The sequence below is a fragment of the Euleptes europaea genome, chromosome 4, assembly GCF_029931775.1.
Source record: "Euleptes europaea isolate rEulEur1 chromosome 4, rEulEur1.hap1, whole genome shotgun sequence".
Lineage (NCBI taxonomy): Eukaryota > Metazoa > Chordata > Lepidosauria > Squamata > Sphaerodactylidae > Euleptes > Euleptes europaea.
The window spans coordinates 23,330,183-23,343,552 of record NC_079315.1 but is presented as its reverse complement, the minus strand read 5'-3'; positions in this window follow the sequence as shown (position 1 = coordinate 23,343,552).

Here is a 13,370-nt window from a genome sequence, read left to right as displayed (position 1 = left end):
CCCTGCCTGAGTAGACAATACTAACTTTGATGGACCAAGGGTCTGATTCAGTAGAAGGCAGCTTCATGTGTTCATGTGTCTAATGCATTTATATCTCACTTCAGATGGGCACTTAAATTAATCCTGGTAAATGTTGTAACAGCACTCTTTGACAGCCAGCTTGGTGTAGCTGTCAGAGTGTCAGGCATGGACCTGGGAGAGCCAGGCTCAGATCCCCGCTGTGTTAGGAAGCCTGCTGGGTGACCTCGGCCAGTTGCCTTCTCTCAGCACAGTCCACCTCACAGGGTTGTTGTGATGGTAAAAATGGAAGTGGGGAGATTGCTGTGTGCTGCCTTGACCTCTTTAGAGCAAGAGCGAGATAAAAATGTACTAAATTGTTAGGTCCATATTAGGACTTTCATATTGCTGATGGGGCCTGACCCAACCTAGGGGTTAGTGAACGGCTTAGGAAGTTGATGGCAGCCAGAGTTTTAACTGGTCATTTCCTGGTTCACAGCTCAGGCACTTAATCACTTAGGATGGTATACTCTGTGCAGGAAACCACCAAGTAAAACAGGACCGCAGTAGACTGAAGCATGTTTAACAACTGAGGGCAGAATTGTAGCCTGGCCACCCAGCTCTGGTGGGGGGAAAAGGTCTAGGAAGCTGTTCCCATGTAAAAAAAATAAAGGAATGATTTATTGTGTCTATAGATAACCATCTTATCCAACACTTCCTGAGAGATGATTTGCGCTGGGTTGCAGTGTGGATGGGGCATAGGTCGGTGTACACTTGGGATTCAGATTAGGGTGTGTGACTTGCCCCAGAGGTTTACAGCAGATCAGTGGCAAAACCAAAATTAGTAGCCATGCCCCCTGCCATCTTTTCGATACTTCTTGAGACCCTCACACCCTTTGGACCAGAAAGATAAGCACAGGATGTAATAAAGCCAGCACACCAGGACACATTTGCATTCGGTTTTGCAATGACTGCAGAGATCCACCAAGTTTTTAAGGGATTGGGGGAGAGATGGATTCTGATAATGTCCAGCTGATTTGTTGCATTAGTTAAATGCCGTTGCTGAACAGCTGTTGTGCTTCTCACAGTTGTACACCGTCAGACTGGGGGAGGCTCTTCTAAAACTGTGGCATAGTAGTAAAACAGTGGCACCTTAAAGACTCGTAACATTTAGTCTAGCAGGAGCTTTCATGAACCGTAACTCACTTCTTCAGATGCAATGGGAAGAAAGAAAATAATTTGCCTCATATTTGTTCAGACAGTTGCAGCAAGGAGGTGGGGAAAGGGGAGCAGTTGAGCAAAGAGGCTTGATGTCATAAATCAGGTGTGATTTTCTGTCAGGGACTTGAATGGTTGGGTTGTTATGCATAATGGAAGACAACATAGGTCAGAGGTTCTAGCCTCTCTCTCCCAATGTGTTTGCCCAAAAGTGCAATAAATATTGCACAAAAATGCAATAAAGTAGGGTAAATAACAGACTAAGGAAAAAGCAGTCTGAAGCATGAGAAATTGTCTGTCTGTCTGTCTTTTTTTTTTTTTTTGCCGTCAAGTTGCAGCCGACTTATGGTGACCTCGTAGGGCAGGGATGTCGAACTCATTTGTTAGGAGGGCCGGATACGACATAAATGTCACTTGGTTGGCCCGGTCCATGCCTTGCCAGCCCAGATTGGGACCGGGGGTAGCTGCCTTGGCTGGCTGGCGGGCCGGATAAGAGCTCTCAAGGGGCCGGATCCGGCCCCTGGGCCATATACTTGACACCCATGTTGTAGGGTTTTCAAGGCAGGAGCCATTCTGAGGTGATCTGGCACTGTCTGCCTCTGCGTTGCAATCCTGGGAGCCCTTGGTGGTTTCCCATCCAAATACTGACCAGGACCAACTCTGCTTAATAAAGGGTTATGATACGATACAACATGCTATGAATGGCTTGTTAAAGCTTCTAAAAAACGGGTGAGTGAGGAAACCAGGAGATCAGAAAGGGTTTAATTTCTTGATGAGTTCTGATTGAGCACTTTCATGTTTAGTATCGTCTTTGAAGTTTTTTTGTAGAACGGTGCCTTTTAGATGTGCAGTCAGGAAGTTGAAAATGTTCGCCCACTGAGTAGTGTGATTTCTTATGTCAGATTGTGTCCAAGGTTCTGTCACAAAGGGACCGACATGCAGTATTAGAATACAAGGATTTCTGAGTAGCAACGTGTAAACTGTCGTTGGCTTGATTGGAATTGGCAAAGCATTGACAAGCTCTATTAGTTAGGAGAACAGTTTGTCTTTTTCGGAGGGAAAAATAAAACAGACAGCCAGTGGCACTTGAAAGACCAACAAAAGTTATTCCAGCAGAAGCTTTTGTGAGTCAGAGCTCACTTTGTCAAATGCGCAGGAATGCATATCCATTAGGACGATGTTCTGATGCACTGTCCAGTTCATCTGATGAAGTGAACTGAGAGCCATGAAGCTTTTGCTGGAATAAATGTGGTTAACTTTTATGGTGCCAGCAGACTCTTGTTTTATTTTGGTGCTGCAGACTAAGATGGCCAGCCATCTGGAATTTTTTGGGACAGTGTTTTTATTAATTTTTAATTTTATTAACAAGAAAAAGATGGGAAAATACAACCAAAATACAATACAAAAAGTAACACTCGTTGCAAAGTTTCAAAAAATACAAAAGGAAAAAGGCCATTGTTAACATTATTGATCCATGATGTTACAAAGCCCATCTTTCTTATCTTTATTTATACTTTGATTTGTCACTTTTAGACATGAGATTGATTTTCCATATTCTCATAATCCATCATTAATATTAGGGGCTGCGGACAAAATGTGACACATTGTCTTGCACCAGTTACCAAGCTCATTATAAGCGCTCTATTGAACATACTAAAGAAGTTGCAGGATCAAATGGTAAATCACGGGCCTTCAATTGGTAAATCATAGCCCATAAGATTGTCACATGACCTGATGGTGCTGGACACGTCCATCTTAGTATATGTTCCCTATGGTGTGGAAATCCATCCTCTTTCCTACTCATACCATCTTGCAAAAAAAGAAAGAAAGAAAAAAAGAACAACATCAAAACACACACACACACCTAGAGACTTGTAAGGAATTTAGATTGGATTGAGGGAATGGATGGACAGACAGTAACCCAATAGTATGTTTGGAAAAGTGCCTTCTTTATTTGGATCAAATGTTCTGGTTGCAGTTCATAACAATTGTCAAGACTTTTCATGAAGAGAGTATGGGGTTAATAGTGGAGCTGCTACGCATGTGAGTGAACGCTGACTACGCATGCGCAGAATCTTGTTTTACATTCTGAGCTGGAGAACTTCTGGAGGGAATGAGGCTTGATTTGTAATACATCTGAGCATTGTGAACAGGATAATTAACGAACTTTGGCGACATCTCTGTTCCCAGATGGGTTCGGCTTTAGTACCTTTTCTTCTAATGCCCTGAAAGCAATGGATTCAGACCATGTTGTGTTTTCATGGGACTGCCCTTACAGAACTTCACAATCCCCAACCCCATTTTCTCTACAGCCAATTGCAAACTGAGTAAATGATGCTTGCTGTACTGGTTTGTCTAATGTGTTTCTGGAAAACCACTTCCAATGCAACACTCATTGAAGGTGCAAGCAATCTGAGTTCTTGACAGGGTATGGGGAAGGTGTCAATTATCTGGAGGATGTATAATATTTACTTAAATGTGGAGCATTCAGGTGGATGATCATCCCCAATAATTGCTCCTCAAAAACCTAAGCCTTTAAAAATATTTATTATGTATGTAGCCTAATGGAAAAGCTTGTTACCGTGTGGGTAAACATTTATATCCTAGGTAAAAGCCTGAATTGCCTTGGTTATGCTGAGCTTGGCAAACAAATGGATGGGCTACTGGGATGGCGAGACAGAGCTTTGATATGACAAAGTGCTTCCGCATACCACTGTACCAAACTGGCTCTCACCTGTGTAACGTATACACAAACCAGAAATCACCACTGATAAGGCGAGTTTCTTCCAAGCCACAACAAAGTGTGTGTTTGTGGGGAAAGGTGCCTTGAGGAAGTACCTGGGGGCTGTGGCCAAAATGCTGGTTGTACTCTGCTGCACCTGTCTTGGCCCTGCCAGAACAACCTATTACAGTCCACTTTGTATTCTTTAAAAAAAAATCTTTGTCTCGGTGGTAGATGAGGGGCATATAAAAAGTTGCACATAATGCGATAAATACTTATGGCACTGAACTTTTGTGTCTTTGCCCATAACTGTGAAAGTTCGCCACTGCTGGTTGATCAACTGAAGCATTAGCTGATGGCTCTACATTTTCAAACAAAAACTGCACCAGTATTTGAGACATTAATTACAGATCCTATGGATCCATGTTTTCTAACTCTGATGAATTTTATTCATAGCAGTAGGCTCTAAACATTTAGACACTTGAAAATTATGTAGTCCTTCACTGGAGAAAGTGTGGTATTGTATTTATTGACTTTTTCTCCAGTGGGAACCCAGAGCGGCTTTCAGCATTCTCTGCTTCTCAGTTTTTATCCTCACAACCACTGCCCTGTGAGGTAGGTTCAACTGAGAGTATGTGACTGGTGCCCAAGGTCACCCAGCAACCTTCCATAGCAGAGTGGGGATTCGAACCTGGCTCTCTGAGATCCTAGTTTGATACCTTAACCCAGGGGTCCTCAAACTACGGCCCGCGGGCCGGATCCGGCCCGTCAGGGTCCTGAACCCGGCCCCTTTAAAAGAGTGCAGCCGCAAGGTACTTCCTCCCAGCTCCCTACACACGGGAGGGAAGAGGGAAGAGAGACAAGCTGCGAGGATGCAGGTCCAGCCGCCCCCCTGCTCTGTGCCGCCCCGGGGCTGCTGGGCCGCCACTCCCGGTGGGCGGGATGCAGGCGGGCGCTTGCCAGGTGCTGCGGCGCCAGGTTGGGGCATGCCGGCAGCGGCGGCTGCTGCTGGGTGTGGGCGAGCACGGCGGCAGAGGGCCGGGCGGGCTGGGGTGCGCTGCACAAGAGCTTCAGCTTCCACCTGCGGCAGGGCCAGGAGCTGCCACGCTTGGGCTCGGGGCTCCTGCGCATGGCCGCACCTGCAGCGAGGGAGCCGCTGCTGCCGCCGCCTGCCTGCACGCCTTCCCCAGCAAGCGCGACCTGCTCTGCCCGATGGCCCGGACGCCGGGCCCCAGCGGCAGGGTGGCCTCTAGTGACTGCTGGCCGGCCGGCTCCGGCGCCAGGAGCGCACCTCGCCCAAGGCCTTCGTCCTTGCCGAACCCCGCGAAGCCCGTCGAGCGCCCCCCCCAGGGGGGAAAACACTTTTCAGGTCAGGAAAGGCCTCGCCCTGCGGAGCTTTCCCCCTCTCGGCCTGTTGGGGGGGGGGAAACACTTTTCAGACTCCCGTTTCCAGCCCTCAACGTGCCTGGGGAGCGGTTTTGCGAGGGGGTGGGGTGGGCTGGAGCATTCAGATCTTTGAGGAGAGGGAGGGAGAGTTGTGTTCGTGCGCATGCATGCGGACTGTGTTTTGACGATGCTTCCTGGAGTGCCTTCACAACTGCCTTGCAGGGTTGGTTATATGGTTTCTGAAAAGGGAGCTGAAGTTGCAGGGGGAGACCGACTTGACCAGAATCCTGAGGTGGAATTCACCCCCTCCCCTTGGTCTGAGTTCACACCCATCTTCAGATGCGAACCTCAGAGGGCAGCCTGTGTGCCCGCTTCCTGCTTGTCCCATGCCATGCCATGCCATGGGAGGCATCTGAAGGAACTCCTTTCTGTGCCAGTCCTGCCCCAGGCCCCTTGTGCCAGAAAGAGCGACCTCGCCCCCTCCTCCTACTCCAGGATCGGTGCCAGGGCAAAGGGGCCGCCATGAGCAGCTTGTTGTTAACTGACTTCTCGAGGTCCTCAGGAACTCCCTGCCTTCTTTCTGGGAAAGCAGGATGGGGGGGGGCAGCTGGTGTCTTGGACTGACCCCTTGGATAACCGCTCTGACCGCCATGCTGGGCCTGGGGGTTGCCCTCCTGGGGCAGGGGTAGAGCAAGCCGGAGGGTCGCGTTACGCCGCCTTCTCTGGGATGGTCCGTCAGAGTCAGCCTCGTCCACTCAGACTGGCAGCTTCTCTCTGGGGTCTCAGGCCTCAGAGGTCTTTCTTGTCACCTCCTCCCTGCCCTTTTAGCCAAAGATGCTGCCAGGGGTTAGCCCTAAGACCCTCAGCACGCCCAGCCGAAACTCCTCCGCTAAGCCTCTGCGGAGATTTCAGAGATTGGTATCTGAAGAAGGGAGCTGTGACTCACGAAAGCTCATTCCCTGCCAGAAATTCTGTTTGTCTCTCAGGTACTGCTGGATTTTTGCTCTTTTATAGGGCTACAGAGATTTCAGGGTGGCGCCCCTGGTCCCCCTCAGTACTGCCTACTCAGGCTGGCGGTGGCTCTCCAGGGTCTTGGGCAGAGGTCTTCCACATCAAAGATTCAAAACACATTCAAAGATTCCACATTCAAAGATTCAAAACAGATAAAAGGAAGTATTTTTTCGCACAACACATAGTTAAATGGTGGAACTCCCTGCCCCAGGATGTGATGATGGCTGCCAGCTTGGAGGGCTTTAAGAGGGGAGTGGACATATGGAGGAGAGGGGTATTCAAGGCTATTAGTTAGAATGGACTTGTATCACTTGCTATGACTAGCAGTGACAAATATGGAACCGGATATTGACCATCTCATTATCCAAAAGCAGGCCCATACTTCCCATTGAAATATTATAAGTTTATGTTGATTAAAATGGTTCTTCATTTTAAATATTACATTGTTTCTCTTATTTTTTGTGCACTACAAATAAAATATGTGCAGTGTGAATAGGAATTTGTTCATATTTTTTTCAAACTATAGTCCGGCCCCCAACAGTGTTTGAGGGACAGTGAACTGGCCCCCTGCTTAAAAAGTTTGAGGACCCCTGCCTTAACCTGTATACCATGCTAGCTGTCTAGTATTCATGATCCCCCCCCCCCATTTTATCCCCACATGCCTGTGAAGTAGCCTAGCATGAGAGAGAATGACTGGCCCAAGGCCACCTAGTGAGTTGCATGACAAAGGGGATTGCAGCCAGCTCTGCTGCCACTATAATACACTGGCTCTCTGACGTTACGTTGAGTCATACTCCATGCTGCACATATCTCTTCAGCATCTTCATAAGAGGTGCATTTGTACCTAACCTCTTACAGAGAGATGTTTCTCTTATTGCAGAGTCTTCTAAATATCCCCAGCTCTTGAGTAGGCTGTCATGGAGATACCCATCTCCAAATGAAATGAAAGTATGTGTAATCGCTACCTAGCGAAGTTCATAATTACTTGGTTTAGTGTATGAATTTTCTGTCTTCTGATAGTCAGCTGTATTATGGATCAAGTGCTGTCCTCCTCTCCCTCCATTCTTTTCTGGCTCAAAATGTTAAATGAGTTTCTTTGCATTCATGGTCAACATTCATCAGACCAAGCACCTAAAGCTGCCTGCTTTGACGCATTTGCAGGGAACCCTTTAATATTAATCCATTACTGTTGATGAAATGTTTGTTGATTGCTATGAAACGACATGAACTGCAAAGCCTGCTGGTTTGTAGGCGCATGCAGAAAAGTCCTTTAATGTGATGTAGTGTTTAGAGTAGGATCTGGAAGACCCAGGTTTGAATCTTCAGTCAGCTATGGGAGCTTGCTGGGTGACCTTGGGCTACCCCTAACTTGCCTCACAGGGTTGTTGCGAGGATAAAACGGAGGAGCGGAGGGCCATGTAAGCCGCCTTGAGTCCCCACTGAGGAGAAAGGCAGGGTATCAATGAACTAAATGAATAAATGATTGATTGCTGTGAACTTCACAACTGCTTGACCAAGCGGCCTTGTGTTTGAGGCAAATTGCATGATTAATTCCCATGGGTAAAAAAATCCAACGAGTGGCGCCACCCGGGCTTTTTCTGCAAACCTGGAGAAACCCTTAGGTTTACAGGAAAATATTGAAAACTTTAAAGTTCAAAACTACTGAGATCTCACGAAACTAACTTATGAGATCTCCGCAGCCATTTTGCATCCCTTGGGCAACCACAGGCAGCATCGCTGAATCCTCCTCCCCAATAGCATTTTTGTTTTTCAAAAGAAAGAGAGTGTACAGAATTCTCCTCATGGGTCTCTTGGATCATGTGTAGATTGGCCCTTTACTCCACAGGACAGGAAACACAAGCCAAACCCCAGGAAGTGTGCCATTCTGAGGAAAAAGCCCAGGGTCGGAGTAGGGTTGCCAGCTCTGGGTTGGGAAAGACCTGGAGATTTTGGGGGCGGAGCCTGAGGAGGGTGGGGTTTGGGGAGGGACTTCAGTGCCATAGAGTCCTATTGCCAGAGCGGCCATTCTCTCCAGGGGAACGGATCTCTATTGGCTGGAGATCAGTTGTAATAGCAGGAGATCTCCAGCTACTACCTGGAGGCTGAGGAACCAAAACAGCGCAAACAATATAAGAAATGCTAGATTTTATAAGTGAATAAAGTGCAAAAAGTGATAATAAATATATACAATATAATACAACAAGATACAAGTAAGTAATACATATCTCAGTCCAGCATATCAGGGACCTGGAAACTCCTCAAGTCCACTTATAGGTAAGTCCATTAATTCCAGTAGTTACATAGGAATAATATTTTCTTTATAGGAATCAATCGTATGTTTCTTCAGACTACACAGATACATGTAGCTGACGAAGCCATATGCGAAACGTGAATGATTATGATCTCGACAAAACGTCCTGTCATCTGTCATCCCTTATTGTGGCTTGTACTTATTGTTTGATTTCCAGCGTGTTGAAATATAGTCTGAAGAAACATACGATTGATTCCTATAAAGAAAATATTATTCCTATATAACTACTGGAATTAATGGACTTACCTATAAGTGGACTTGAGGAGTTTCCAGGTCCCTGATATGCTGGACTGAGATATATATTACTTACTTGTATCTTGTTGTATTATATTGTATATATTTATTATCACTTTTTGCACTTTATTCACTTATAAAATCTAGCATTTCTTATATTGTTTGTGCTGTTTTGGTTCCTCAATACTTCTTACAGCACTGAGCCTTTTTGTTCCACGACTACCTGGAGGTTGGCAACCCTAGGTTGGAGCCATGGAGAAATCCTCTGAGAGGCCTTGCCTCACCTGCCCTCCTCAGCATGTGTCCAGAAAGAGGCAGGAGCTGTGGCATCACCCTCTACATGTACATGTTGGCATAGCTGGCCCTTTTAAAAAGCAGCACCAAAAAAAAAATTAAAATGGTGGCTGTGTTGTGGCTTTCTCGACCTCTGTGCCCTTTGGGTCATATGGATGCTATAATAATGTCAGCCTCCTTTACAAAGATGTAATACTGAGAAGAAAGGCCCTAGCCTTGAGGGGCTGAGCGTATGCTGTTCATCCAGGAGGCCGAGTTCAATCCCCTGGCTCCCTATTAAAAAATGGATTTCTGGTACCAAGGCTGGGGAAAATCTCTTGGAATGCCCATTGGAGACCTAGGGTAGGTAATTCAGTGGTCTAGTTAGGTAGAAGGCAGCTTCATCCTTTTGATAAAGTCTGTGCAATGCTTTGAACTGTTGAAACGCACTGTGTGAGTGCTAATTATTAATTTTATTATTTGACCCTAGGCTGTAACAACAGATTTTCAGTGCTTCTGCTGTGTTCTAACAGAACTAATTACGTTTCCCAACAAAACACAGATGATTAAAATCGGCAGAAACCTTTGAAACGATCAGTCATGTGCTCTCGCCATGAGGATTATTAGAAGGCCTCTGAACCAGATTGCATAAGCTAATTTTGGGAAGCCATCTTTGGTAACCATACAAGCACGGCTGGAAGGACTTTACAACGAGGGTGGCTTTGTAGTGCAAAACCTGTGGATTACTTCGGGTTGCACAAATCTTTAAATCTCTAATAGCAACTGTTTTATAGGCCTCCCACCCACAAAGTCTGTTGTCCTGGTTAGGCTTAGCAGCTTTTGTCTGGATAGTCTGTTGCTGATGCATGAGCTTGTCTTTGGTTGTTTATAACGTTTTTATAAAGCGAACTAAAGTGACGGGACGGATGGATGCGTTTTTGTTGTTCTCCATTCTAATGAGCAGCCCTATCCTTTTGGACTAGATTGCTGCACTTTAGAAGGTCAGGATCGTCCCTTTTCCTGTGTTGCAGACAGGGTGTGAGGTTTCTAGATGTGGCTTGTGGTGACACACGGTGCAGTCCTAAGCAGAATTGGTCCCTTCTGAGCCCACTGACTTCAGTGGATTTAGAATGAAGTAACTTTGCGTTGACCGTATATGCCTTGCAGGTAAGTTGGTACACTATGGAATTGTGTACAGAAGGATGGGAGGGGCTGTGGCTCAGTGGTAGAGCATCTGTTTGGCATGCAGAAGGTCCCAGGTTCAATCCCTGGCATCTCCCGTTTAAAGGGACTAGGCAGGTAGATGATATGAAAGACCCCTGCCTGAGACCCTGGAGAAGCCGCTGCCGGTTTGAGTAGATAATACTGACTTTGATGGACCAAGGGTCTGATTTAGTATAAGGCAGCTTCATGTGTTCATGTGATGGTCCAGAGTGCAAGGATTTGCAGGTTCATCTGATATGTGCTTACTCAGAAGTCTTGCTAAGCTCCTTGGGAACCTGTTCCCTGGAAAGTATGCACAGGAGTGCTCTTGGAGTCATCTAACCAATAATTGCAGTGATTCAGTTTGCTGAGCAAGCTTTTTGCTGCTGGGACAAACATTCTTTCCTCCCCATTCTGTGTGTTTGTGTGTGTGCCTGAAGACCAAGTAACTTTCCCTTTGCTCAGTGTTCAGGGCCAGCATGCCTTGAAAAAAATCCCACTGCTGCTGCTTTGAAACAAGAATTGTCAGTGGAATGTGTCCTTGAACTATGTGGTTTCTGTCTCTTTTGTTTGCAGGGAGAAGCATTTGTTTGGGTTAACGGTGAGTCGGCTCATTCCCAGAGTGTCGCCAAGGCCAAATACGAGTTTTTATTTGGTGGACCAGAAAATGACAAAACTTCAGAATCTGGTAAGGACTGGTCTCCACACATCCTTTCCAGTACATTTTTTTTGTAATGGTGGCGAAGGTTGCACCCCTCCAAACTGTGTGCACTGGCCGGCTCTCTCATAACACTTTTTATTACACGTGGCAGGACACGTAATAAGCATGGCAGGATGTGGGAAGAGATGGTCTGCTGGGAGTCTGCAGATTGTTTCACCTGTGGCCAGCTAGTGTTCTCCCAGAAAACGTTCATAGATATGTTGCATAGTAGTATGGTGAGCCGCAGTCTGGGTGTGAGAGACTCTAGTTATATCTCCAGTTCTGGCCTATTAACCCACATCCTCTTTTGGAGCAAAAGTTGTTGCATTGCATCTGTGCAAGGTTAAGAAATCTGCAATTCTGACATGAATTAGCAATGTACGAGTGGAGAGAAACTCTGTATTACGACTTCCACGAGTGTTTATTGCCATAAAGTAAAATATGAAAGGGAGATGCACATGGGCAAATTATTTCATCGAAAAGGATTAAAACACACAAGTTGAGGGAAAGGGTCTCTCCAAACCCCTTTGATCAACTTTATCTCTTTGCTGTGTTTACTGTAATGAACATGTAGACTGAACTGTGATAAGAGCTCTAGCTCAGTGGCTACAGCAGATTCCTTTTTTCTTTCTTTCCCCCCTGTTCTTAGACCGAGGTCTTGAACAATAAAACCATAAAACTTAAATAAGACCCATCTCTAAAAACACCTCCCTTTGTCTCTTCTCTGCAGCCTCCAAAAAATGAGCGACAAAATTAGTACACTGAGGGTCAGAGTCCTCTAAGAGGAACTGAACCTTTTGCTCCAAAGTTGCTGGAGAAGATGTGGATCATTTGTTAAAACATGGTATAATCCATTTTAGCCTAAGTTGGTATACGTAAGGACAATACAAAAGGATATGTACCAAGGAGTCCACTGACTGAAGAGGTCAGGGACACAGCCAGTCTGAAAAATGATCTTTAGCATAAGGCCCAGCAAAACCATTGAAAAAAGGGATCCCTTTTTTCTAAAATTCTTCCTGTTTAAATTGACTGAAAGAGAGCATAAGTAAAGAACTACAAAAAGGCAAAAAGGATTGGATCCAGGCCATGATCCAAGTAGGTCAGGAAGGGAGTAGTTTGGGGATCTGGTAACTGGGGTCTTTTCTAACTGCAGAAGCTAAAAGTGGAACTTTTGACCTCTTCAGATCAACAGGGTCTGAGCTACAAGTTTCTGTGATTATGATTGCCTTGAAGAATATTGGGAAACATCTATGATACTAGTTCCAGAGGGTGGCCGTGTTGGTCTGCAGTAGAATAGCTACGTTTGAGTCCAGTAGTGCCTTAGAGCCCAACAAGATTATGGAGGCATAAGCTTTTGAGAGTCAAAGCTCTGATGAAGACAGCTTTGCCTCTCGAAAGCTTATGCTCCCCAAATCTTGTTGATCTCTAAGGCTGGACTCGAATCCAGATGCATGATACTGTCTTTCTGTATTCATTGTGTGTATATGGAGATTGTTGGTGTGGAAGTAGTGACCCTTCAGTGGAAGGCACTGGCTGTCACCAATTTTTCCACCTTTCCTCTACCCCAGCAGCCATTTTTGATCCTGAGGAAGTATTCCTGGGGTTGTATTACCCATGTGGAGTAATAGTGAAGTGGATGTGGAGGTGCCTTGCTGCCTTTCTTCCATCAGTGCAATTGCTCTGATGAAAGAACGGAGAGGCTGATTTTGCCCCCTCTCCATTGCAGCCTCCTGATCTGCGTGGCTATTGAACCATGTGACCCAAGGATTTAACCTTCCCGGGGTCAGAAAGGATGGCTGGAGGGAAAGTAACATGAGAAAGGTGTGTGACAGCCAGCTGCTTACACTGATGGGTAGTGTGATCCAACCCATTCTCTATCAAAATACCTCACACAGCAGACACAATTACTGCAGGTACACCAGAGGTTGTCTACAGCAAATGTGGACAGTGCATACAATGCAAAACTCATGCGTGCATTTATTTGGGGAGCCCTGGCTCAGTAAGAGTTAAACTAAGTGCATCTACTTGGTTTTAAAGATGCTGCTGTGTCATCTGCACATCATGCTTGTGCCATGAATGCCATATGTGATAAATAACCCATAGAAGGGATGTGTTCTGCATGATGTGTAGCATCATTCCGAGCTTCTCTTTTCAAGCTCTTTGTTGAACTAATGGGGGAGGTGGGGAGGCGGCATTAAGAGTCTTGGAGAAATAGACCTGATGTAATTCAGTGTTCTGTCTGTTTTTCCTGATATCTAGGGATCAAACCAGAACTGCATTTCTTTCTTTTTCTTTCTTTCATTCTCTGCTCTTAT